The 27132-nt window shown below is 41.4% G+C and overlaps 1 pseudogene across 1 annotated transcript; it reads left to right on the top strand.

Annotated features, from left to right (window-relative positions):
- Window positions 1-170: 170 nt before the first annotated feature.
- LOC147825761 (N-acetyltransferase 8F1-like) lies at window positions 171-25823 on the top strand (annotated as a pseudogene). The gene has a single exon (XR_015440199.1). The product of XR_015440199.1 is annotated as an N-acetyltransferase 8F1-like (transcript).
- Window positions 25824-27132: the final 1309 nt, after the last annotated feature.

Here is a 27132-nt window from a genome sequence, read left to right as displayed (position 1 = left end):
GCAGCCAGTATCTTCTGGGCTGGGCTGAGCATCTCTCTGCATCTCAGGACCTGTGCAAATATCCTGGCTTGGCTGAACTCTCAGATCCACTGGGGTTCATCCTGCTCACAAATGACAGCTCAGGCAGAGGCCTGGCATTATAATGGCATCAAAGTGCAAGCAGAAAGGAATAAAGGCTATGCCAGGTGCCTGGAGGTTTTCTACCGGGAGCCATCACAGCCTCATGGGAGAATGGAGCCAGCTGCATAGAGAAGCTGAACAGTCTCAGAGCAAAGGGGCAGGGTGTGGCCTTGTGATTCATATGCGTCAGTGACAGTGACTTGGGGGAGGGAGATCTGGCAAGGAGTGTTTCTACTTTTTCAGTAAGAGAATGTAGAAGTGGTGAGAGTCCCAGTTCTGCCACCATTGGGACACAGCATGCCTCATTCCTCTGTCCCCAAAACTCGGAACTCCAAAATGTGTAAGAGCCTCAGGTCTATGTCATCCTTGAAGCCCCCAGTACAAGGGTGACTTGGGATGTGAGTCTGTGCAGATGTTTTCAGGACTGTCATCTTTTTCCAGCTGATTCATTCCAAAACCAGGGTGCCCTGTGAATGTCTGAAGTCTCTCACTGGTCCTCCTAACACAGAGGCTGAGTTCCTGTTCCCATCTTCTTGGACAGCAACTCGTAACACTGAGCAATACTGAGCATCCCTGGTGTGTCTCCTCTTCACTCAGATGGGCTAATTCTGCCTGATCCTGGTATCTGGACTTGTCACAGGCCCATTTCACCCACCGGGAAAACTTGCTATGCTCATGCATTGATTCTCAATGTGAGTGATTTGTTGCCAGGACCCTGGGCCTCTACAAGACCTCTTCCATGTTGTTCTGGTTGGGCCTGACTCGATGCCACCTGTAGGTCCCTCTGCTAGTCTGTCCTCTCAAACCTGCCTTCAATGTGCTTCTATAAACTAAACCATTTATACCCTTCACACACCTGTTCTCAGATTCCTCCTTCCCTTCCACCCCAACCATTGTTCACATCAGATGTCACTTGCCTTCAGAGTGCTGGTTCCAGTTTCTTACTTACTGGTGAGGCTGTGGACAGCCCCTGTGTGGTGGGAAGAAGCTGTGGAGTCTCTTGGCTCTCCTCGGCCAGTAAGGCTGCAGGAACAGTTCTCCATGGGGATGTGGTTGGGTTGGGATATGAGGGAGGAGGCCAGGATGGTTCCTGTGCTTTGCAACATTTCGTCAATCAAAGAAAATTGTTTTACTCAGTCCAGACAGAAGTAGTCAGGTCCTTCTGGGGTCAGAGACCAGAAGTGCTGAGTGGCCATAAAGGATCAGAATGTAAATTCTGTCCCAGTAATGTGATGGGATAGCCTGGGCACTGGGAAGGCCATCCAATGCTCCCACTCCTAACTGTTGGATGCTGCCTCCAGGGACGGGGCCTCTGCTCCTGGGAACCCAGCTTCAGCTCTGCAGCCTGCTTTCCCCTTGCTCCAGCCCCTGGACTCCCACCTCAGCCAGCTGCTCTGGGTCCCTCATTCTGCTGTAGACCTCATAGTATGCTGATCCCTTGGCCTGGAATATTGATCCTGTCTCCACCCCTTCCCACTGTTCGGTGGGTTCGGCAACTACAGTTTTTACCTAAGGGGGAGGGAGAACCTGGTGGAAAGATAACTTGTGAGAGGAGGAAGCACTTCATCCTGTTTGCAGTCTGGTCATCATTGGAATTTAGACCTTTGTTTCTCTCAGTGTATCCATACACCTGCTACCACATTGCCAGGATGCTTGTTACAAACAAGGTGGAAACCAATCTTATGGTCCCCAAGAGTAATATTAATAGCAAAATGTTCATACTGGACAGATTCCTTCTGCAGCAACACAGGAGGAAGCTACTAGGATGAAGTGGTCAGGAGTGTGCTGAACTGGTCCAGGCTCCCAGACCTGGTCATCACTCACAACCAGGGAGGGAGTGCCCTGCGCTGGCCCTAAGATTTGGAGGAGGGCATGATAGGGTCACAGAAGGGGCCCAAAGATCAAAGGGAACCTCATAAATTGTCTACTGAGAAGGAAGAAATTCTGCTATGAGATCTGATACAACCTAAGGAAATCCAAGACAAGTTGTCCAGACTGGAGTTCAGCAGGAGTTGGCGAGAAGTGGGGAAAGATGGCTGTGGGAGTACATGCTTCTTCTTGGGCTGATGCTAGTATTTTGGGACTTGAAGAAGGAAGTAGGGTACAACATGGAGAATTTGGCACATGCCACAGAGTTTTACACGTTAAAAAAGTTTAGTTTATGTTAATGTAGATTTCATCTCACAAAATGAGAAAAGAGAAGAGTTCAGTTGTTTCCAGACTTGCAAGGTTGAGAGAGAGAGGTAAGATGTTGATAGGTTTTCTTAGGAATAGAGTAGCTGCTGCCCAGAGGCAGTGGGAGGAACCACTTTGACTCTAGCTGTACAAGTTAGCAACAGAAATCTGAACAAGAAATACCTGAAAGCGAGGCCAGGGTTCGAACCCCATCCTGTTTGACTCTAAAATCCATGTTTGGTCCCATAGGAAGTTCCACTTTCAGTGTTTATCATCTCAGTGTGGAGCATGAGGTATAAGCAATTCAGGGCCTGTTTTCAGAATGTGAAATTACAAATACAAATAGATTTTCTTGGAACAGGTCAGTGCCAGGAAGAGAAGGAGTTTGGTTTGAAGCTTAACATCTGTGACTTTGTAGTAAATGTGCCTCTTGCTTGTTCCTGCACCTTGGAATACACAAACTGGTTAACTCTTGCTTTAGTTAGGGCTGGTGATTTAGCTCAGTGGCACCACACCTGCCTTGCAAGTGCAAAGTCCTGAGTTCGATCCCTGGTACTGAAAACAAAAAACAAAAAGCAAAATAACAATAACAAAAATCCCTCTTGCTTTAGTCATGCAACACACACCTACTAGGTACAGAGCTTGTTCTGATGTTTAACATATAACAGTAAAGCACAGAGTAAATATGCTTGTTCTTGGGGGGCTACTGAATAAATATAAAAACAAGTCTATAGCACTTAGAGTGTGCTGGAAGGTTATGAAATAACAGGAAGCCAGACTGAGAAGGAGTCCTAGCACAAGGGCTGTAGTAGGAACCTTCCTCATCAACTTGAGAGGGCATCCAGCAAGTCATCTTGGGGAGCTAAGTAGAACTGGTTCAGGAGATTTGCTTAAAGCCTGGGGACCAGGTGATCTAGGGCAAAAATGAGTCCCAGGGTGAGCATCCTCTGGTGAGGTCTCGTCTTCCCTCCACACCTGAGCTACACCTGTGTACACCAAGAAGCCTTGGCCATGAATGACTGCCACATTGAGAGCTGCGCAACCCAGGAAGGTGAAGGATGACAAGTAGCCCTGACCAGCATGTCCTCCACTGCTCTCTGCATGGACACTGAGGCAAGGAGAAGCTGAGATGCTGTGTAGTGTGTATAGAGAGTGTGGGGAGCCTACCTGGGAAGGGAGGTCAGGGCAGTGGTGACTATGTCTGTGGCCCAAGTGCAGGACAGCCATCCATGGGGGCCCAGAGCAGAGGCAGCTTGTGTCCAGGGTCTCCTCATAAGGCTGGACTGCAGGTGATCACATAGGCCAGATCCTTGGCGGAACATGGGCCCCTTTTTCTGAAGGGTTTCAGAAAGAGCAGTGGCCTCATATTCTAGGGTATATGTGTCAGCACAAAGGGAGTAGGACAAGTCGAGGAGAATGCAATGAATCACTGTAGGCAGGCAGGCAGGACCACTGGGACATCAGGGTATGCACCCCCTGCCCTTGGAGAGTCCCCTGTGGCCACCTGCAGTAACACTGCCTTTGACCCTTGCCATGAATCTTGATCTATATTTGCCCTTGAATTGCCCTCCTTAACTGAAGAGCCTATATGTGTACATGTGTGTGTATGTGCATGTGGGCATTACATTGTGTGTGGAAAATGTGACCCCATGGGTGAGCCCAGAGCCACCCAGGCAGGCCACTGTCCCAGGTTGAAGCTTATGGTGTTCTGGACTCTTTAAGCCATCACATCCTTGAGATGTACATTCACATTAAGCAAATCTTGCCTTCCTGGAAGATCCCCAGGCCCTTAGTACATCCCACACATCATCTCCAACTCATATAATCTTCTGTAGTGGAGTCCCTGGGCCTCTTTTCTGGTTCCCCAACTAGTCTGGGTCCCTTTCTGAGAAGCACCGAGGTAATCCTGGCCAAGCTTCCAGAATTCAGCTACAGTGGAGATGGGTACATATGACACTGAAGAAAGGTAACTGACATGGCTCCAGGAAAGTCAGAAACACAAGTGCTCTAAATTCCTCTTTCCGGTAGTTATGGGGTCCCATGAACCTTCTAAGAGCTTCTGCTAGGGCTGACTAGGTGCCAGAAGGATGAAGAATGAGTAAGTATTCTAGCATTGTTTTCTGTTGCACAAATCCTCACTGAAGGCTCCTGGCTTTTAGGCAATAGAATTAGAAATAAAACCTCTCCACCCCCAATCTGAAAAGCCTGTCTGTAGATACTGTAAGAAAGAATCCACGTTCATCACTGAAGAAATACAAACCCAAGTGTGATGCTTATCATGATCTGTTAGGAGATTGCAAAGACAGGAAGGAACTTCACCCTTAACACAGCCAGGGCATAAAGCCATGCTACACACTCCTGACAAGCAATACTCAGTCCTCAAGTAGAGGAGTCGCTGGCACCATGTGTCACACATGATCCATCTAAATTCATTCAAGCCCCTTGCCCTTCTGCCCTTAACAAGTGGCTTTAGACAAAGGGAAAAAGGACTCCTATCTCCATGACAGGGGCTAAATTTGCCCTTTAGAGGCCAAGTTAGGCCTGTCCCTATTCAGAGCCTAGGCAGGGCACCATCTCCCTGGATGGTTCCATTTCAAAGAGGCCCGCATGTCCTCAGTCCCAAGTGTAAAGCTGGCAAGAGGCTTATTAGCAGTTGAGATTTGCGAACATGGCAAAGAGGGCAGAGGAAGCATTTACAATGACGTGATTTCTAATTAGAATGCTCTGAGAAAAAAAGAGGGGGGGTATGTCTTCCTTTGATTTTTAAAAAGGTACAAATCAGCCCCATAGTTGTAACTTTACTCTAATTTCTCCTGCTTCTGATAGCAGTATTGCCTGACTCCTGATCAGGCCACCAGGATTACCAAACCCAACACAAAGTCTGTGAAGAGAAAGTTTTTATTTTTTCTAATTACTGAAAAAATGAGCTTGCCTAGATCTGTGTGATCCTTTCCAGAAAAATATAACTGTGAGGAAGTAAAATGAACTTTAATGAAGTTACCTCGAGGTGCTGGGTTGTCCTTTTTCCTATTTCTCTTAGGGAGGCTTTGTTGGTAACCCCTCACTGTCACCACATAAGAGCTGAATTTTTAAGAGTCACATGCTAGTTCCAAGGCACTGGTCTTGTGTTTTCACTTTCACATGATCTGCTGCAAACACCTACTTCCAAGTTACCTCCCTTAGGGCTTGAGGACTCCTCCCATTATTTAGTGATTTGCAATGAACTAGAAACATTGACTTCAAATGAAGACATTTCAAAATGTCCTGGTTTGAAAGTTCTCAATCTTGAAGATCCGATGTTGACAATGAAACCATAAGTTTGGCTGCCATGCCATCATTTTCATCAGGAGAAGCAGGCTGGCCTGCAGGTTCCTGAAATTATGAACCATGAATTTCAGTACAACTTAGGTAAGCTGCAAATAATATGCTATGACATTGCTCAGATCTCTGACATTTATACATCTTCTGCTCTACTTGGGAATTCCCAAACTTGTAACTGGTGGGTCACCACCACCCCAAAATCATCACCTGTCTTCACATCTGTATCCCTAACAACTCCAGCCCAGAAATGATCTATCCCTTTCCTGGAAGCAGGGACCCAGTCGTAAGGGTCAAGGGAAGTGAACATCACTGGGGACTCCAGCAGTGGGTCCCAGCCTCCTGTGAGCCACCACAACACCTGCAAAAGGTTAAAGAATAGATGGAAACAAGACTTATTATAGTGAAGCTGAGTCTTGGGTCCTGATCAGTGCTGCTCTAGGCAACAAAGACAAAGGCCCCCAAGCACATCCAGTATTTATTGAATACAATCATGAGAAGGAATAGGGAGTTAGGGAGCTTTGAAGTCATCTAGTGAATTACTACCGAACACCTGGCATGATGGCACCAGGCAAGGCTGCTGGAAGTAGGCACTGCTTATCTTGCTAGTATAGAAGAAACTGGTACTAGGACAAGGTGCAATTAGCAAGCAACCCGCAAGGTCAGTGAAAAGCGAAAATTCAGGGGAAAAGATTTTAATTGGGGTCACTCTGACCTCTGCTGCACATAATTTAGCAGGGCCCTGTCACTTCACTGACCAGGACTTAGGCCTCAGTGACAGCCATTAGCAAAGGAGCAGTACTAGCCCAACTCTCCTAGCTGACATGCCCATTTGAGTCATGCAGGGCTTCGGTCTGACTCCTGATATAAAACAGGATAGCCGACTTAGGGGAGGCAAGAAGCATGTGCTACTCATAGCCTGCTACTACTGGGCAGGGATGTCTCCTACAGATCAGGCATGTTCTCTCTGACATGTTAGTGTCAGTTCTCAGGCACTCCCAAGCTTCTAATCCTAGAACTGAGTCCCAGGTTTCCCAGTGTTGGTGGATGGAACTTCTCACCCTGGGACACTGAGGTTCATGGCTGGAGGGAAAGAACAAACTTTACAATCAGTTTTTATTGTGCATGCCCTTAAGCCTCTCAATTGTGCAATTGAAATTGGCTGCAGTGAAGTTGGGGGTTGATTGGTGCTTAAGCACTCACATGTTTTCCCCACACCCCATCCGCCAAAATAGTTGTATCAGTCAACTCAATAATCTATGTATTGTAAAAGTTGTCAGAATAAAACTAGAGTCATTTTTGTCAATCTATATCCAAATAAATAAATGAACAAAGTGAGGTAATTGTTTAGGAAGGAGGAATCACATGGATGGATGTGTGACCAATAGCAAGAAATTATCACCAAAGACCCTCCTAAAGCCATGCTGTGATGATGCCAAAGGCCAACAAACATTGTACCACAAACACTCCAGGGAGGGGAACTGTCCAGTGTCAGCTCAGCCTAGGAGTGGTGTCATTCTGGTCACTGATCCCAGAACCCCTTGGATTATAATTTAAAAACCTTCTACAGGCTAGATGTGGTGATGCATGCCTGTCATCCCAGCATTCGGGAGGCTGAGGCAGGAGGATCACTGTGCATTTGAGGCCAGCCTGGGCTACATAATGTGCTCAAGGCCAACCTGAACTACATAGTGAGACCCTGTCTCAAAACAAAACAAAACAAACAAAAAAATCCTTCTGCGTTTTTCCTCATTTCTCCCCCCATACCTCCCCTTACCTCATCCTGTCTGTATAGGCTCAGAATTTGCTGTGGCCCATGAATTCTGTTGTGATGTCCCTCTATGTCCTTTTTACATCTTTAGGGAATCAGCCTCTGCATATTATTTTGCCATAATAAAAGAGAGGAAATGGTTCTAGCGGGTGAGTACCTCCTCTAGCCTCTCCCTGTGGACACACCTGTCAGATTTTAAAATCTGAACTCCATAGTGATGAGGAAGGATGCAAAAGGGAACCAAGAAAGGGATCTCTCCAACTGAATGTGAGCTCGGGACCGAAAAAGGGACAGAGGTGACTGTGATGGTGACCAATTAGTGCAGGTGTGCTCTCCCAGGAATTCAGGATAACTTCATAGGGGTCGAGATGCAATTTGTTTTATATTAACTTGGAAAATATACTCTCTTCTGGAAAGCAGCTGGAGTAAGTGACCCAGATTATCTCCCTTATTTCCAAAATGAATAAATTACAGAGTTCAGAGGTCCTAAAATTTGAATGTGTTCTTCAATCTTCTCATTCTTTTCCCATTGTTCATCATTTTTAGAACCATCTTCTTTCTTTTCCCTGTCCCATGAGTTCAACCAGACTTGTGGGAAGCAGAGGCTCAGAGTATTTACACTCTGGGGCTTTATCTTCTTCTCAGATCTGCTTAAGTACTGTATATATAGCACCCATTGCCTAAACTCTCTGGACTGCAGGGCACTGACTATAGGCACTGGTGACTCATATATCAGACAAATCAATGGAAATCACTACCCCTGAGCTCTGACCAGAAGTCAAAGATCTGAAAGCTCAGCAACCTAGCATGCTAGGTTCTGGTTGCTGCCCCTTCTGTTCTTGCAGTAGGAAGCTGAAGGCAGTGCCTACAGGCAGGTCCTCATCTTTCCAAACATGGCCTCTGGCCAGTGTCCTCCAAGGTGCTCTTGCCACAGTCCTGGCTGTCATCTCAAAACCCTTCCTCGTGTTCATGCTCCTCTGAATCATTCTAACACCTGCCATTTGTGCTCTAAATCACACCCACAGGTGGTGCAGATTTCACCATTTTCACTGTCTCACAATGGACAAGCCACGTGTTTCTCTAATTGGCTGCTACTAGTGTATATGGCTCCTTATCAACACTGAACAAAGCTCCCCATTCAAGCAAGGAGCCAATGGGTATGAATATTAATGGGAAAACAAGACCTTTTGGCGTCTTTTTAAGTGTCTTTTCCTTTAACTTGACACCACTATGTACCAAGGACTCTGCCTTGGGAATCAGAATAGACTATATCAGTTCACAACGGGCATTTCTGACCAGGTACTTTGGCACCTGCACACCTATGCCCAGGGGCCAGTTTCTTTCCAGGATCATCCATGCACCTCTGGAATTAGAACTTTCTATTCTAGGCCCCTCTCATTCATGCTCCAAGTGCAGAGCGATGACCATACATATACACTCCATACCATGTTAACTCCCTACTAAAATCATGTCTATGGCTTTCCTTGCTCCTGGAATAGAGTCTACACTTCATATCCTGCATGTACAGGCCTGGGTGGCCTCACCTACTCCCCTAAATATGATCTTGCCAGACACTTTTCCCAAAGCTGAGCCCTCCTCCTGGCTGTGGTCAGGCCTCTACTCCTCAGCCTGAGGAGGTCACCTCAATGTCTGCTGAGGCCTGCTTCCTCATATCTGCCTCTTCTGGCTCTTATCACAGCTGGGAGGGCCTCCACCTGCATCCACATGCTTAAATCTCCTGAGGAGCTCCTTCCATGAAAGACCCAGCATTTCTGCATCTCTGTTTCATCCCAAGTGTGCACTTGTCCCTTGCCCCACAGTAAGAATGAGGAAAATCCTGGACTGAAAGACTGGCTTCTGCTGTCCTTCTGCTCCAGGGAGGGAGAGAGAGAGAGAGAGAGAGAGAGAGAGAGAGAGAGGAGCCAATACATTCACTGGTCTACATGGGTTTTGATTGTGGGCAGATGTGAATAATTTGTGAATTGTGAATGGGAAGCAATCCTTCCATAGAGGAGACTTCCACTGTGCGGGATTTGCCCTTCTGTTTTGCTTTGCCTGTCTTAGTGAGGTGTATGCTCAGCTAAAATGTGTAAGAAACATATGGTACTGGCTCTAAGTCACCATCAGGACTCTTGATGGCTGCCCACTGTCTGGAACCTGTCATCTAGACATCAGCAGTGCTGGGGGCTACACAGGACACTTTCAGCACAGCAGGGGCATCCACCTGGTTGCTGAGGGAATGAATGGAGAAGGTGTATGAGGTTTATGTGTCTGGGTGGCTGAGTCTGAATTACCTGATACTTCCAGGAGAAGTGCAGCTGTGAAAGACTTTGGTGCTGAGCCAGGAGACCTGAACCCTGGCCTATGATAAGAGAGCCCAAGGTAAGTGGCACAGTTTCAATGCTTCTACCAAGTATGTGTAGGACACCATGGTAGAGTGTGCACAGGGCTTAGTGTGTCTCATGATAGTTGCTGAGAGAGATCTGAAGGAAACAGGAAGAGAGGTCCAGGCCTCTCATGCGGGTGAGTACCCTTGAGCTGTTCCAAATCCTGTGTCTCTGTACAGGGTATTTCCCCAGGGATCACAACAGTGAAAGCTCCTTTCTCTGCCACTTTCCTACTCCTTGACTTTTTAATTTATGATTTATAAATATTCATGAGCTTGCCAATGAGGTTGCACCCAATTCTTTTCCCAAGAAGAGGGGTGGCCCTACACAGTCTGTAATGCAAGTCAGTTGGAAGCTGAAGGCTGCCACCCTGGACCCTCTTGGCTCTGTGAGAGGACATGAGTACATATTTAGGCCTCTCAGTATGGGCCCAAAGATCCAAATTTTCTTAGCAATCTCAAAATTAGGGCACTTTGGTACTTCCACTTTTTACCTTATCAGCATCCGCCACTTTCAATGTTGGAGGAAAGAAGCTTAGCTGCATTTCCTGCTGGACAATACAGGATTTATGAAACACATGGACCTTAGGAAGGGGCCAAGCACTAGAGACACAAGATCTGCCTGCCACACATGCCAACAGGTTCAAAGAATCTGTAATAGGGTAAAGGAGTTGGAGGGGAGGGGATTTCTTGTAAATTATTCTAGTAAATCCTCAAACAATTCTAGAAGGCAGGTTTTTTTTACCCTGTTCAACAGATAAACGCAGGCTCAGAGAGATTAAGTGATGTGTCAAAGGTCATACAGCTAAAAATGGGAAGAACTAGGGTTCCAATAACATGTTTCTGGCCCTCACCTCCCATTGGTGGTGGGCTTCTTCCTTTGGAGTGACAAAAGAAAGACACACTGAACAAAGTATTCATGGTGCCTGGGTGACCGAGAATGGTGGAGTACTCACATGACTTCCTCTCTCTTCTCTGTCTGTCTTGAACTGTTAGATTTTGGACCCAGAAATGTCAACATAACTCCTTATTACATCCACAAATACCAAGGAAAGTGGCTGAAAAGCAGTTCTGGTTTTGTTTTCCAGAGGTATGGCTAAGCTTGTCCCTGCCACTTTCTGCCATATAGGATGCTGCCTGGAACCCTCCTGCTTGAACTTGGGGTGCTGCTCTCCCTGCTCCTTCCTGGTCTCTGGCTCTTGTCAATCATGTCTAGCCTCACTCTGCTCCTCTTCTTGTGTTTCCTTGCCAGTCACCCCTGGAAGCAGTATGTGGCCACATGTTTGCACACAGACCTGGCCAACATCACCAAATCCTACCTGCATGCATGTGGCTCCTGATTCTGGGTGGCTGAATCTGGAGGGCATGTGGTGGGCACTGTGTGTGCTGTGCCAGTGAAGAATCCCCCACTGGGAAAGAAGTGGTTGCAGCTGTTTCATCTCTCAGTAGCCATGAAGTATGGAGGTGAGGGAATAGCAAAAGCCCTGGCTGGTCAAGATATCCTCCAGTTTGCCTGAGACCAGAGCTATGATGAAGTTGTACTTGGGACAAGTTCTCTAACCCTAACCCTAACCCTCTATCTGCACATGCACATTCCAGAAGACTGGCCATTACTTTGTGAATATAATCTAGAGGCTAACAGATATTCCTGTATTTCATGTAGTATACCACCTTCAGTTCCAGATAGAGACCTGTAATCTATTTCCTTGTGTATTCATCAGAATCGGATTGAGTCTGCTGCAGAAACAAGCAAACTATGACATTTCTGTGTTACAAACCATAAAATCTTATTGCTTGTCTTTATCTGAGTCCAGCATGTGTGCTGGTGGTTTGCATCCAATGACAACTCTTCTCCATTCTGTCTTTGTGCATTGCCCCTGTTTCATTTTTCTAGTGCCATGATAATGTTGCTTTAGAAACAACCACATCACAATAATAGACACACATTTTCTCAGAAGTTGTGGGCCAGCAGTTTCTGCTGGGTTTGGCTGGGAGCTTACTGGTCTCAGGACATCTGTCCAAATGTCCTGGGTTGGCCGAAGTGCTAGGCATCAGGGCTTCATCTTGTTCCAGCAGCCTAACTGAGGCAGGGCTCAAGGTTCCTAAAGAAGAGTTCAAACAAAAGCAGACAGGTGCAAAAGGCTTTTCCAAACCCTTTCAGGTGTCACATTTGAAACATCCCATCTGTAGGGGAGAGATGGAGCCAAATGTATAGTAGAAGAGCTCCAGTCACATAGCAAGAGGCTAGGATTCAGTCCTGTGAGGAGACTTTGGCAGTGGTGTGCTGCATCTTCTCTAGTTCACAGTGCATGCAAAGAGCAGGAAGGCAGGTGAGCATGAAGTAGAGGATGTTTGCATGAGGAGACAAAGATGAGTTGAACCCTCATGCTGGTTGGACCCAGTCATGTTGGCACCATGACTAAGGGGAGTCAAGAGAAGGTGTGTTCTTGTGTATCCTGGAAGAAAGGACGTTGAAGAACTGATTCCCAGATCTGTCACTTTTGGAATCTATACTAGACTCAGCCTGGTCCCCAAAGGCTCCAGGACTACAGAACCATAGCTGCCTTGTCTTGACTATGTCATCCTGGAACCCCCAGTAAAAGGGTGAGTAGGGACTTGGGTTGTGTAGATATTCACAGGACTGGACCTCTTCCCAGCTACTTCATCTCTAACACTAGGGTGCTCTAACACTAGGTGCACTATGGGGCTCTGGAGCCTATTGCTGGGTCCTCCAGTCCCACAGGCTGACCTGCAGAATTCGTGAGTCCAAGCACACCTCAACCAAGTTCTGGCAATTCTGTGGGTCCTCTCCCAACCTAACATATATCTTCCCTCTACTGAAAGGTCAGATGGAGCACACCCTGTGCAATCATGCCAGCTGACCCTCACACAGATGATTGAACCACTTGGAAGCTTTTTGCCACATTCCTGGTGAGATTCCAAATACCACTGGGACCAAAGGCCTCAACATTTCCTCCTCCATGCCAGTCAGCTTGACTCAAGCCTTATCAAGAACCCACAATTCCTGAGCACCACTCCCAGTGCCAAGGAGCAGAGCCGCCCGCAGCACTGAGGAGGAGCCCTTCTGGGTCACCATACCACCACCCCCAGTGTTGAGGAGCAGAGCTGCTTCCAGCCCTGAGGAGGAGATGTTCAGGCCACCATACCACCACCCCCAGTGCTGAGGAGGTGAGCCACCTGGGTGTCAGCATCACAAAATTGCCCTCCCCGCTGAAATGAGAAGACATGTAAACAAATGTCAAAACCAGACTTCCAGATCAACTAAAGCAACCCCAAAGGGAAATGAGATGGAACAATCTGATACTCAACCACCTGGACTCCCCGAACTGGCAATGAAAGAGGACCTGGAAAAAATGAAAACAGAAATAATTTCTCTGATAACAGCAGAGACTGAGCCCATAGTGCAAGACATGATTAATAAATCTAGCATGGACACAGATTAAAAAAATGAGGATCTGAGAAACATCATGGCATCCCAACATAGGAAACAAATGGAATCCATAAAACAGATGCAAACAGATTTCCAGGAGGTTAAAAACTCCACTGAAGTCTATGCAGCAAAATGAGCCAATGTGAGGACAGAATTTCAGATACAGAAGATAAGATTGCAATTACTGACCACGAAGAGAAAAATTGCTTTAAAAATGCAAGGAATCATGAGAAAGCAATCCAGCAGCTACTAGACGATGCAAAGAAGAATAACGTAAGACTTATTGGAGTCAATGAAGAAACAGGAGAGAGTGCAGATGACATAAAATAACAGTTCACAGAAGTAATGGCAGAAAACTTCCCAAGCAGGGAAACAGAACTTGACATACAGATAAGTGAGGCATATAGGACTCCAACTAAACTTGATCAAAAAAAAATCTACACATAAACATATAATAGCTAAATTTCCAGAAAGCCAACAGAAGAACAAAATTCTACAGAGAAAAGAAGCAAATCACATACAAAGGAAAGACCATCAGAATCACAGCAGACTTCTCAGTGCACACCCTCAAGGCAAGAAGACCTTGGAGTGATGCATTTTGAGCCCTAAAGGAAAACAGCCTCCAACCCAGATTGATGTACCCTGTAAAACTATCTTTCAAAATTGATGGAGAAATAAGATACTTTCATGACAAAGAACACCTTAGGAGCTTCATGGATACCAAACCAGCACTCCAAAGAATTTTAGACAATATCCTAGGAAAAGACAATGAGGATCACAACCCCAGGAAGCTCAGCAGAATGAATCCACCAGGCATGACAAGGAATTGAATGCAAAGGGGGAGAAATCAACAATAAGAAAAACACATGACAATGATAACTCAATAGGTATAAGTTATAACCATCAATGTGAATGGTCTCAACTCACCAATCAAAAGAAATAGACTGGCAAAATGAGTCAAGAAGCAAGATCCAACAATATGCTGCATACAAGAAACACACTTAATTCAAAAAGAAACTCATAGACTGAAAGTTAAAGGGTGGAAAACAATACTCCATGTGACAGGAACCTGAAAAAAAGGCAGGAGTAGCTATCCTCTTTGCAGATCAAGTGGATTTCAAACCAACACCAATGAAGAGAGACAAAGAAGGACACTACATCCTTGTAAAGGGAAGAATCCAAGAGGAAGAGATGACAATCATAAATATCTATGCACCAAACACTAGTGTGTGAAACTATATAAAACAAATACTAATGGACATGAAAAGTCATATATACAGTAATACAATAGTAGGGGTGGAACTCAATACCCCATTGTCATACATAGATAGATCAACTAGACAAAACATAAGTAATGAAATACTAGAACTCAGTCAAATTCTTGAACAAATGAACTTAACAGATATTTACAGACTGTTCCACCCCACACAATCAGAATACATACTCTTTTCACCTGCACGAGTCGTTCTCCAAAATAGACCACATACTTGCTCATAAAATGAGTTTAAGTAAGTGCAAAGGAATTGAAGTTATCCCCTGTATATTATTAGACCAGAGTGCAATGAAATTGGAGATCAACAGCAAAAGAAACTACAAAACTTTCATAAACACATGGAAATTGAACAGCACACTTCTGAGTAACCAATGGGTCACACAGGAAATTAAAGAAGAAATCAGGCAGTTCCTTCAATTAAATGACAATGACAACATATCAGAATCTGTGGGACACAATGAAAGCAGTCTTATGAGGGAAATTCATAGCAGTGAGTACTCATATTAGGAAAACAGAGCGAGCCCTATTAAACAACCTGATGCTGAACCTCAAGCTTCCAGAAAAAGAAGAACAGGACAAACCCAAAGCTCATACAAGGAAGGAAATTATAAAGAGCAGAACATGAATCAATTGAATGGAGACTAAGAGAATGATAAAGAAATCAAGGAAGCCAAGAGTTGGTTCTTTGAAAGAATCAACAAAATTAGCCAACCTTATCAGAAAAAGGAAAGAAAAGGCCCAAATCCATACAATTAGGAATGAAAAGGGTGAAATTACAATGGACCCAGCAGAAATCCAGAGGATTATCAATACCTACTTTGAGAACCTATATGCCGTTATGATGGAAAACACAGAAAAAATGGACAGGTACCTAGATACATATGAATTACCAAAGTTGAATGAAGAAGACCTAAAAATTCTAAACAACCCAATATCAAGCAATGAAATTGAAAATGTAATTAAAACTTACCAACTGAGAAAAGCCAGGGTCCTGATGGTTTCACTGCTGGATTATACAAGACATTTAGAGAGGAACTACTGCCACTAGTGCTTAAACTCTTCAATGAAATTGAAAGGTAAGCAATACTCCCAAATTCATCCCTGGAAGCAAGCATCACCTTGATCCCCAAAGTAGAGAAAAACCTAACCAAAAAAGAGAACTATAGGCCAATCTCACTAATGAACATAGATGCCAAAATCCTTAATAGGATACTGGCAAATAGAATGCAGAGGATCATCAAGAAGATCATACACCCTGACCAAGTGAGATTCATCCCAGAAATGCAAGGATGGTTCAACATAAGCAAATCAATCAATGTTATACACTATATCAATAGAGCCATGGACAACAACCACATGATCATCTCAATAGATGCAGAAAAAGCATTTGCCAAAATCCAACAGACATTTATGATAAAACCCTACAAAAAAATTTGAATAGATGGTCTCTACCTCAATCTGATAAAAGCCATCTATGAAAAGACAACAGCAAATGTCATACTAAATGGTCAAAAACTGAAATCCTTCACACTAAAATCAGGAAAAAGGCAAGGATACCCACTATCACCACTCCTGTTCAATATAGTTTTGGAAACATTAGCCACGGCAATTAAACAAGAGAAAGAATAAAAGTAATAAAGATAGGAAATGAAGAATTCAAATTATCATTATTTGGAGATGACATGATACTCTATGTAGAAGGCCCCAAGAACTCCATCAAAAGTCTTCTAGACTTAGTAACCAAATTCAGTAGAATAGCTGCATACAAGGTCAACACACAAAAGTCAATAGCTTTCCTCTATATGAACAACAGACTCACTGAGAGAGAAATAGGGCAAACAATTCCTTTCACAATAGCATCCAATAAACTGAAATACCTAGGAATCAACCTAACCAAATAAATCAAAGACCTCTTCTCTGAAAACTATAGTACTTTGAAAAGAGAGATTGAAGATGATATCAGAAAATGGAAAGACATCCCTTGCTCCTGGGTAGGAAGGACCAACACAGTGAAAATGGCCATACTTCCAAAACTGTATATAGATTCAATACAATCCCAATTGAAACTCCAGCAGCATACTCCACAGACCCTGAGAAAACAATCCAAAAATTCATTTGGAACAAGAAAAGGCCCAGAATAGCAAAAGCAATTCTAGGTAACAGAGACATGGCGGGGGTATCACAACCCCCAACTTGAAACTATGCTATGAGGATATGGTGATAAAAACAGCATGGTACTGGGAAAGAAACAGACCTGAGGACTGGGGGAACAGATTAGAAGATGCAGAAACAACGCCAGACACACTCAGCCATCTCATCTTCGACAAAGGAGCCAAACACCCTCACTGGGGGAAAGAGAGCCTCTTTAATAAATGGTGCTGGAAAAGTTGGGTTTCAACTTGCCGAAGATTAAAAATACACCTATATCTCTCACCAGGCACTAAACTAAGATGGAAATTGATTAAAGATCTAAATATTAAAATAGAAATGCTGAACTGGCTGGAACAGAGGTTAGGTAGAACTTTTGAAGACATTGGTGTAGGAAAAGATTTTATGAACAAAACTTCAGTTGCCTGTGAAGTGGCACAATCAACAAGTGGGGTCTCTTATTATTAAAAAGCTTCTGCACAGCAAGAGAAACCACCAGCAGTGTGAGGAGACAACCCACAACATGGGAAAAATTTTTACCTCCTGTTTCTCAGACAAAGGTCTACTATCTAGAATCTATAAAGAACTTAAAAAACTCAGACCTCCCAAATTTAAAGACCCAATCCAAAAATGGGCATCTGAAATGAACAGACATTTCTCAGACAAAGAAGTAAAAATGGCAAATAAACACGTGAAAAAATGTTCAGCATCACTGGTCATTCAAGAGATGCAAATGAAAACAATGCTGAGATTCCACCTCACTCCAGAAAGAATGGCTGCTATCATGAAATCAACCAGTAACAAATGCTGATGGGGCTGTGGGGAAAGAGGAATCCTGTTCCACTGCTGGTGGGAGTGTAGACTGGTGCAACCACTGTGGAAATCAGTATGGAGATACCTCAAAGAACTAGGACTGGAAGTCCCATTTGACCCAGCTATTCCCCTGCTGGGTATCTTCCCCAAAGAATTAAAAGAATCATACCACAGTGATATATGTGCAGCCATGTTCATAGCAGCACAATTTGTAATAGCTAAAACTTGGAAGCAGCCCAGTTGTCCATCAACTGGAGACTGGATAAAGAAAATGTGGGTTTTAAAAAATTTTAAGTGGAGTACTACTCAGCCATAAAAAATGAGAAATTAGAGACATTTATAGTTATATGGATGCACATTGAGGTGATACTTTTTTTTTTTTTGGTACTGGGGATCGAACTCAGATCCTTCTACTTGCAAGGCAGGTGGCAGAACCACTGAGCTAAATCCCCGGCCCCAAGGTGATACTCTTAAGTGAAACAAATGGGACACAGATGTATAAACACCAAATAGTTTATCTAGTGTGACAAATGGAAAGTGTAAATAAGGACTAAAAGGTACAATAGATAATGTGAAATCAGAAGAAAAGGGGCAAAGGGGAAGGGGAAGTGGGAGGAGTAGGGGAAAGGAAAGAAGGGAATGGAATTAATATGAGAAAATGAAAAAATGGAAACAAAATGTTTGTAAATAGGGAGGGATGGAGGGGTTGAAGGGAGGGCAGGGGAAGGGGGGAAAATAAGAACCAAGAGAGATTATGTAAAGGTACAAATTTCCAATGATGAATGTTATTATCTCATATACCTCAAATGTACCAATAAAATAAAATTTTAAAAAAGCAATTTAGAGAAGATCTAATATCAATACTCCTCAAACTCCTTAATGAAATTGAAAGGGAGGCAATTCTCCAAAAGTTATTCCTGCAAGTATTACCCTGATACCAAAGCCAGAGAAGGATACAAACAAAAAAGAGAACCACAGGCCAATCTCTCTGATGAATATAGATGTAAAATCCTCAATAAGATACAGGAAAACAGAGTGTAGCAAATTGACAAGAATATTGTACACTGAAACAAAGTAAGAATTACCCCAGGGATGCAGGGATGGTTCAGCACATGCAAACCAATAAATGTAATACACCATTATTAACAGTGCCAAGAACAAAAACCACATGATCATCTCAATAAATTCAGAGAAAGCATTTGACAAAGTCCAACACCCACTCATGATAAAAACCCTACAGAAAATTGGGATAGATGGTCTTTATCTCTATCTGATCAAGGCCATCTATGACAAATCAACAGTCAACATCATACTAAATGATGAAAAACTTAAAGATTTCATTCTAAAATCAGGAACAAGACAAGGATGGCCTCTATTATCATTCTTATTCAATATAGTTTTAGAAGCAAGAGCCAGAGAAATTAGACACGAGAAAGAAATAAAAGGAATAAAAATAGGAAAAGAAGTTAAATGATCATTATTTGCAGATGACATGATTCTCTACATAGAAGACCTCAACAACTCTACCAAAAGACTTCTATATTTAATAACCAAATTCAGTCGCATAGCTGGATACAAAGTCAACATGCAAAAATCAATAGCATTCCTGTACACAAATTACAAACTTACTGAGAGAGGACTTAGGGAAACCATGCCTTTCACAATAGCATTAATAAATGAAATACTTAGGAATCAATGTAACAAAAGAAGTTAAAAAAATCTTTACATTGAAAATTACAGTATTCTGAAAAAAAGAGATTGAAGAGGATATCAAAAAATGTAAAGATACCCTTGCTTGTGGGTAGGAAGAACCAGCATAATAAAAATGACCATAGTCCCAAAATTATAGTTTGGTGTGTTTTTTTTCAGTACCGGGGATCAAACTCGGGACCTTGTGCTTGCAAGGCAGACGCTGGAACCACTGAGCTAAATCCCCGGCCGAGTCTCAAAATTATTATACAGATTTAATGCAATCCCAATCAAAATACCAATTGCATAACTCACAGAACTAGAGAAAACATACCTAAAATTCATTTGAAACCAGAAAAAACCTAGAATAGCAGAAACAATTCTGGGCAACAAGGCAAGGTAGAGGGCATCACAATTCGTGACTTGAAATTATGCTACAGAGCTACTGTGACAAAAACAACATGGTGTGTCAAAAAACAGACTTGAGGATCAATGGAACAGAATAGAAGATGCAGAAACTACTCCAAACACACTCATCCCCCTTACCTTTGACAAAGGGGCCAAGCACCTGCACTGGAAGGAAGATAGCCTCTTTAATACATGGTGCTGGAAACACTGGCTTTCCACATGCTGAAGGCTAAAACTAGACCCATGTCTCTGACCATGCAGTAAACTAAAATCAAGATGGATCAAAGATCTAAATATGAAAGCTGAAACACTAAATCTGCTGGAAGAGAGAATAAGTGGAACTCTTGAACACATAGAGGTAGGCAATGACTGTATGAAAAAAATTCTGATCCCAGAGCAAACACTACAAAGAATCAACAACTGGGATCTCATCTCATTAAAAAGCTTTTGCACAGCAAAAGAAATCACCAACAGAGTAAAGCGATAACTAACAGAGTGGGGAAAATTTTACCAGGTTTTATTCAGACAAAAGACTGATATCTAAAATATATAAAGAACTGAAAAAAAACAGACCCCTGAAATTTAAAGACCCAATCCAAAATGAGGATCTGAGATGAATACATACTTCTCAGATTAAGAAGTAGAAAAGCCAAATAAATATATATATATATATATATAAAAGATCAACATCACAGTTCATTTCCAAGAAATAAAGTCGAACACCACTGAGATTCCATCTCATTCCAGAAAGGATCGCTATTTTCAAGAAATCAATAACAAATTCTGTTGGGGCTGTGTGAAAAAAGGAAGTTTTTGGTGGGAGTGTAGACTGGTGCAACCACTATGGAAATCAGTGTGGAGATTCCTGAAAAAACTAAAACTAGAGGTTCCATTTGATCCAGATATCCCCTTTCTCATTATCTTCCCAAAAGAATTGAAAGCATCATAGTGCAGTGATATATGCACACCCATGTACATATAGCACAGTTTGTAATAGCTAAATCTTCAAATGAACCCAAGTGGACATCAAATGATGAATGGATAAAGAAGATGTGGTTTTTTTCAATATAAGGGAGTATTACTCAACCATAAAGGATAAACTTGAGACATTTATAGCTAAATGGATGCCCCATAGAGCCCATACTCTTAAGTAAAATAAATTGAACACACATGTGTATGTATAGCATTGTTTCTCTGGTGTAAGAAATTGAAAGTGTAAATAAGACCAAAATGTATAATAGATATTGTGCAATAGGGACACATTAGGAGGAGGAAGAAGAAAAGGAAGGAAGGGAAAAGAAAAAAATGAGAAAAGAAAGATAAAATGGAAATAAAACTCTTGTAAATAAGAAAGGGAAGAAAGGTAGAAGGGAGGGGAAGGGAAAGAGAAAAAAATAAGAATCAAGATATAACATGTACAGGTACAAATTCATTGCAAGGAATGTGATCGTTATGTATATCTAAACTGTACCAATAAGCTTAATTAATGATAAAAAAGAGAAATGGGCAAGAGAAAAGAACAGACACTTCACAGAGGAAGAAATACAAATGGTCAACAGATACATGAAAAAATATTCAACATCTCTGTCCATTCAAGAAATGCAAATTAATACAATGCTAAGATTCCATCTTACTCCAGAAAGAATGGCAATCATTAGGAAATCCAACAATAATAAATGCTGGTGTGGCTGTGGTGAAAATGCAACTTTCCTTCATTGTTGGTGGGAATGTAAACTAGTACAACCATTATAGAAATCAGTATGGAAATTTCTCGAAGAACTGAAACTAAAAATTCCATATGACCTAGTTATCCCCCTTCTAGGTATCTTCTTTAGAGAGCTAAAGTTATCATAGAGTGATACTTGCATACCAATGTTTATAGCAGCACAATTCATAGTAGCTAAATCCTGGAAGCAGCCTGTATACCTATCAACAGATGAGTGAATAAAGAAATTGTAGTATCTACATATAATGTAATACTACTCATGTATAAAGAATGACAAATTTTAGGAAAATAGATGCACCTGTGAAATATAACACTGAGGAGTGAAATAAATCAGAAACATGAGTTTAAATACCATATGGCATCTCTCATCTGAGTGCAGCACAGTACAAACAAAAAAAAAAGATGTATAATTGATAGAAAGAAAGGGACAAGGGGATGGATCTCCTGCGTTAGGGAAACAATCCAAGGGAACTAGGATGAGGGGTGAGGAGGAGGGGAAGGGAAAATAAGAAGAATAAAGACATGCCACAAACACTAACCAAATAACCCCAATTAATGTAAACACTACATGACATAACGTGAGCTAAGACAAATAATATCAACAAGTATGAAAAAAAGGATAGGAGGACTCAAGGAGGATGGGATAGAAAGGGGAAGAGGATTTAAAAAATGAGCTGTAATATGTACATGTAAGCACTCCCAAGATGATTGTAAATTGCATGAATTGCAAACATGTACTGATAAAATTTTTAAAAAATTGACCTCTCCTATGGCAGAGGAGGTGAGCCAATCCCAGCGCCCAGGAGGAGGCTCCCCTGCTGCCATTCCACTGCTCCTAGGGCAGAGGAGGTGAGCCAAGCAGGTGCCAGCATCAGCACCCCCTCCAGTGGAAATGAGAAGACACATAAACAAGTCACAAAACCAGACTTCCAGATCACCTAAAGCAACTCCAAAGGAAAACAAGATGGAACAATCTGATACTCAAATACCTGGACTTCCTGAACTGGCAACAAAAGAGGATCTGGAAAAAATGAAATCAGAAATAATTTCTCACATAACAGCAAAGGTTGTGCCCATAGCGCAAGACATGATTAATAAATCTAGAGAAGACACAGATTAAAAAAACAGAGGATCTGAGGAACATGATGGAATCCCAACATAGGAAACAAATAGAATCCATAAAACAGATGCAAACAGATTTCCAGCAGATTAAAAACTCCATTGAAAGTTTATGCAGTAGAATGAACCAACGGCAGCCAGAATTTCAGATATAGAAGATAAGATTGTGATTAGTGACCAGGAAAAGAAAAATTGCTTTAAAATTGTAAGGGACCACGAGAAAGCAATCCAGCAGGTGCTAGACGATATAAAGAAAAATAATATAAGACTGATTGGAGTCAGTGAAGAAACAAGAGAGAGTGCAGATGACATAAAAAAATTGTTCACAGAAGTGACGGCAGAAAAATTCCCAAGCAGGGGAAAAGAACTTGACATACAGATAAGTGAGGCATATAGGACTCCAAATAGCCTTGATCAAAAAAAATCTACACATAGGCATATAATAGTTAGGATTCCAGAAACCCAACAAAGAACAAAGTTCTACAAGCAGTGAGAGAAAAAAAACAAATCACATACAAAGGAAAAACCATCAGAATCACAGCAGACTTCTCAATGCAAACCCTCAAGGCAAGAAGAGCTTGGAGTGATGTATTTCAAGCCCTAAAGGAAAACAGCCTCCAACCCAGATTGATGTACCCTGCAAAACTATCTTTCAAAATTGATGGAGAAATAAGATACTTTCATGATAAAGAGAACCTTAGGAACTTTATGAATACCAAACCAACTCTCCAAAAAATTTTAGACAATATCCTAGGAAAAGACAATGAGGATCACAACCCCAGGAAACCCAGCAGAATGAACTCGTTGGGTTTGACAAATTAAATGCAAAGGGGGAGAATCCAACAAAAAGAAAAAGTCATGACAAGGCTTTTAAAACTTTTAACTTTATCTCCCTAATGAATGTATAATTCAATCTTGTTAGTATACTGATTAGCATTTTTCTGATTCTAGAGTTGCACACCTTTTCTTGTGCTGTACTGGCTATTTATCATCTTCTTATGTCTACTTTTTAATTTGGTTGTCTATTAATGAGCTGTAAGAGTTCTTTATATATTCAGGTCATAGGTTATATGCATTGTAAATATGGTCTGTTTAAGGACTACTTTTCATTTTAACGAGGTCATTTAAAGTTCTAAATTTTGATGGAATCTCATTTATCAATTTTTTTTCTTTTATACATCATGCTTTTTTTGTATCCTAGGAAGTTCTTGCCTACCCAAAATTTATAAACATTTTCCCTTTTAATTTCTTCTTAAAGTTTTATAGTTTTAGGCTTTCATATTTAGGTTCTAGATCCTCTCAAGTTATTTTTATGTATGGAAATAAAGGGTTGAGGTTAATTTTTTATATATGGATACCAGGCGTTCTAGTGCCATTTACTGAAAACACTATCTTTTCCTCAGCTCTTGAATTGAGTTTATATTCTATAAAATGTTAATGTTAAATAATATTTCAAAACTCAGTGGACCATATATGTGTGGTTCTATTTCTAGATTCTCTGTTTTCTTCCAATGATCTATATGTCTTTCCTTACTCCAACACTGCCTTGATTGCTGTAGCTTTAGAGGAAGTCTTAAAATTAGGTACTAAATGTCTTCCAACACTGTTTTTTTTCTTTTTCTTTTTACTTTTCTAGGTCCTTTGTACTCCTACATAACTTTTAAATTTCAACATCCAATTCTTCATTTATAGCAAGTATACATAGACCTGAATTTTTATATATACCTTGTGTTTTCTAATCCTGCTAAATTTAAATACAAGTTCTAGGGGCTCCTAGAGATTTCTTAGTATTTTCTCTCTAGATGATCAATTCATCTACATATAAAGACTTTGCTTCTACCTTGCCAATCCTATTCTAATTGTGTCATTTTATTGCCAGACTATTTTGGTTGGGCCTAGGTTTCAAAGTTTAATGGACAAATAAAGAGTAAGCATATCTGCCCTTGTTCCCCACCTCTAGGAGAAAGCATTGTATCTTCTCCATTCATGTAAGGCATTTTTGCTGGAAGTATGGAGTACATGTTTTTAATCTGTTGAGATGGTTCTGTTCTACTTCCAGTCTCCTGATAGCTTTTACCATGAACAGCTGTAGAATTTAGTCCAATACTTTTTCAACAACTAGTGACAGGATCATATGGCTTTTTCCTTTCCTCTGTTAAAATGATGACTAATGGGGGTAGATCTTCCAATGCTGAACCAACACTGCCATCCCTATAATCAAACCACTTTCTACATCCTGCCAGATCTGACTTCTAATAGTTTGTTTTGTTAAACAAATTTCTATCTATGTTCATACTTTTTTCTTCTATTATCTTTGTCCAGTTTTAGGATTAGCACAATGTTGAGTTCCTAAAATGAGGGGAGAAGTGTTCCTTTTTTTTCTGCTTTAAATGTTTGATATAATTTATCAGTTAAAATGTATATGAGCCTGTTGTTGTCATATAGGTAGGTTTTCAAGCTAGGAATATACTTTCTTTAATAGGTGCTATTCAAATTTTATATTTCTTCCAGAGTTAGCTTCATTAATTTGTTTTCCAAGGTACTTCTTAGAAGTTGTCAAATTTATTTCAAAACAGATTTTTGTAATATGATTTCTATATCCTTTTAAATTCTGTGAAATCTGTGGTAATGTCTCCTAGATCTTGATATTGTAATTTTTAAAATGTATAATTGATATTGTGTAATAGGAAGTAAAGGTCTAAAGGAGCAGGGGAAGTGGGAGGGATAGGGGAAAGGAAAGAAGGGAAAAGAAAAAATATGAGAAAAGGAAAAAAATAGAAACAAAGTCTTTGCAAATAGGGAAGGGAGGGCAGGGGAAGAGGAAAAAATAAGAACCAAGATACTCATGTAATAGTACAAGATCCCAATGATGTACATAACTGTATTTTATACCTAAAATGTACCAATAAACTTAATGGGGAAAAAAATTAAAGGAATTGGTCAGTACTGAAGAACTATATAGAGTGTGTAAAATATAATAGTAAGAACAAAGAAATGGTCAAAGGAAACTCTAACTTGATGACTTTGCTTTTATTTACATAACTGTTACATGCATTACTATAATGTATAATAGAACATAAAACTATGGTATGATATGATATAATCTGACATAGTGCAACTATTTTAAACAGGCAAGCTAGTAGAACTATTATAGGTAGTTAAACACGGGTTGGCCTTTGAGGAAGTCAGTGCAGAGAATGAGAATGCATTATAAGTGGCCAGAGGCATATCTGTTGGAGGCCAGGCCTCAAGATAAAAATGGAATGTCCAGGCCTACATACCTCTTCAAGGGATAAGTGGTATCACCTAGTCTAATAAAGTCTAGATAGACATCATTCACCCAGGTGGGTGATCAAGACCTCCTGATCCATCCCTTCCTAAAAACGTCTATTCTTTCCATGTACACTTGCTATGTAGCCTGCTTCCCCACTGGATCAATATTACCTAGGGGGCTATTTTTATAATCTTATAGGTTGATCATAGTTGTGAACCACATTGTACCTACCTTGTGATTTTCTTCTATAAAACTTCCTGTGAAAAGTGGACTTGTTGGCAACTCACTTTGGGTCTCCCCCTGTGTCTCAGGAGCTATCTGTCTCAATTAACTTTTCCTACTCTTAACCTCTGTTCCTTAGAATTCATTCTTTGATTTTGGAAAACAGAAACTCAGTGTATCTGACATCTAGCAGATTGGGAGTTATATTATTTCCCCTATATCATTTGGAGGTCCCACCAAGATGGTTGGAAGGAGATAAGAATTTGCTTTTCCTTCATGGATTCTGGACTGTGACATGTTTAGGTAATCAGAAATTGTCATCCTTGTTTGTCAATTGCTTACATTGTGAATTTTTATGCCTTTTTAAAAAAAACATTGTTTTTTGCTAAAATGATGATAATTTGGGGGGGGTTGAGACAGGGTCTTGCTAAGTAGTCCAGTCAGGACTTGAACTCACTATGTAGCACAGCCTGGCCTCAAACTTGTGGCAATCTCCCTGACTGAGCTTCCTGAGTGCTGGGATTATAGGCATGTGTCACCATGTCCAGCAAAAAGATAATAAATTTAAATTGGGATCATAGAAAGATTATGTTTTTTGATGGGACATTTTACTTTTCCAGGAAAGGTCTTCCTGTTTTGTATATCCTGCATTTGCCCTTACTACTTGCCATTACTAATTTATTGATGTGCCTTGCTTGACCTGCTTGAATTGTTTTGACTTTTTTGTTGTCTGAGACAACTGCACTAGGGAACAATAATGCTAGGGCATCACCTAGTGGACTTTGATACTAACCAAAATGTGAATTTATGAAATGCTGTAAAATGGATCTTTTATGAAATCTAGTTTATATTTAGAAAATGCACATGCCTATTAATAAATCACAAGAGTGTAACTGCCAGTTAAAAATCAATGGGTCAGAAACTGTTCTTAAGACTTTGAGGACAGTTTTCATTGGGACAGTCTAAACTGATCCCTCCCTCTACATTCTAGAGGGGAATATTGAACCTGTTCTGCCTTGGTTTTCTTTTCATGTCTGATCTTCCACTGGTGAGGAGGTAATGTTAGTTCTTGAGATTCCCTACTCTTGCCTCTGCCAGCTGAGGGAGATAACTCATAATCAAATGGTCTCAATAACTCACCATGAGCATAAGAAGTAAAGTCTTCCTTTTTTCTGATCTCATTTCTGATATTTTTCCAGTCATTTTGACTTTCCTTTCTTGGAAGCATGTTTCTGCTAA

This window comes from Heterocephalus glaber, unplaced genomic scaffold (assembly GCF_053883595.1).
Source record: "Heterocephalus glaber isolate CG9 unplaced genomic scaffold, H.glaber_assembly_v1.0 deba00001494, whole genome shotgun sequence".
NCBI lineage: Eukaryota > Metazoa > Chordata > Mammalia > Rodentia > Bathyergidae > Heterocephalus > Heterocephalus glaber.
This window is presented reverse-complemented; position numbering and strand designations above follow the sequence as displayed.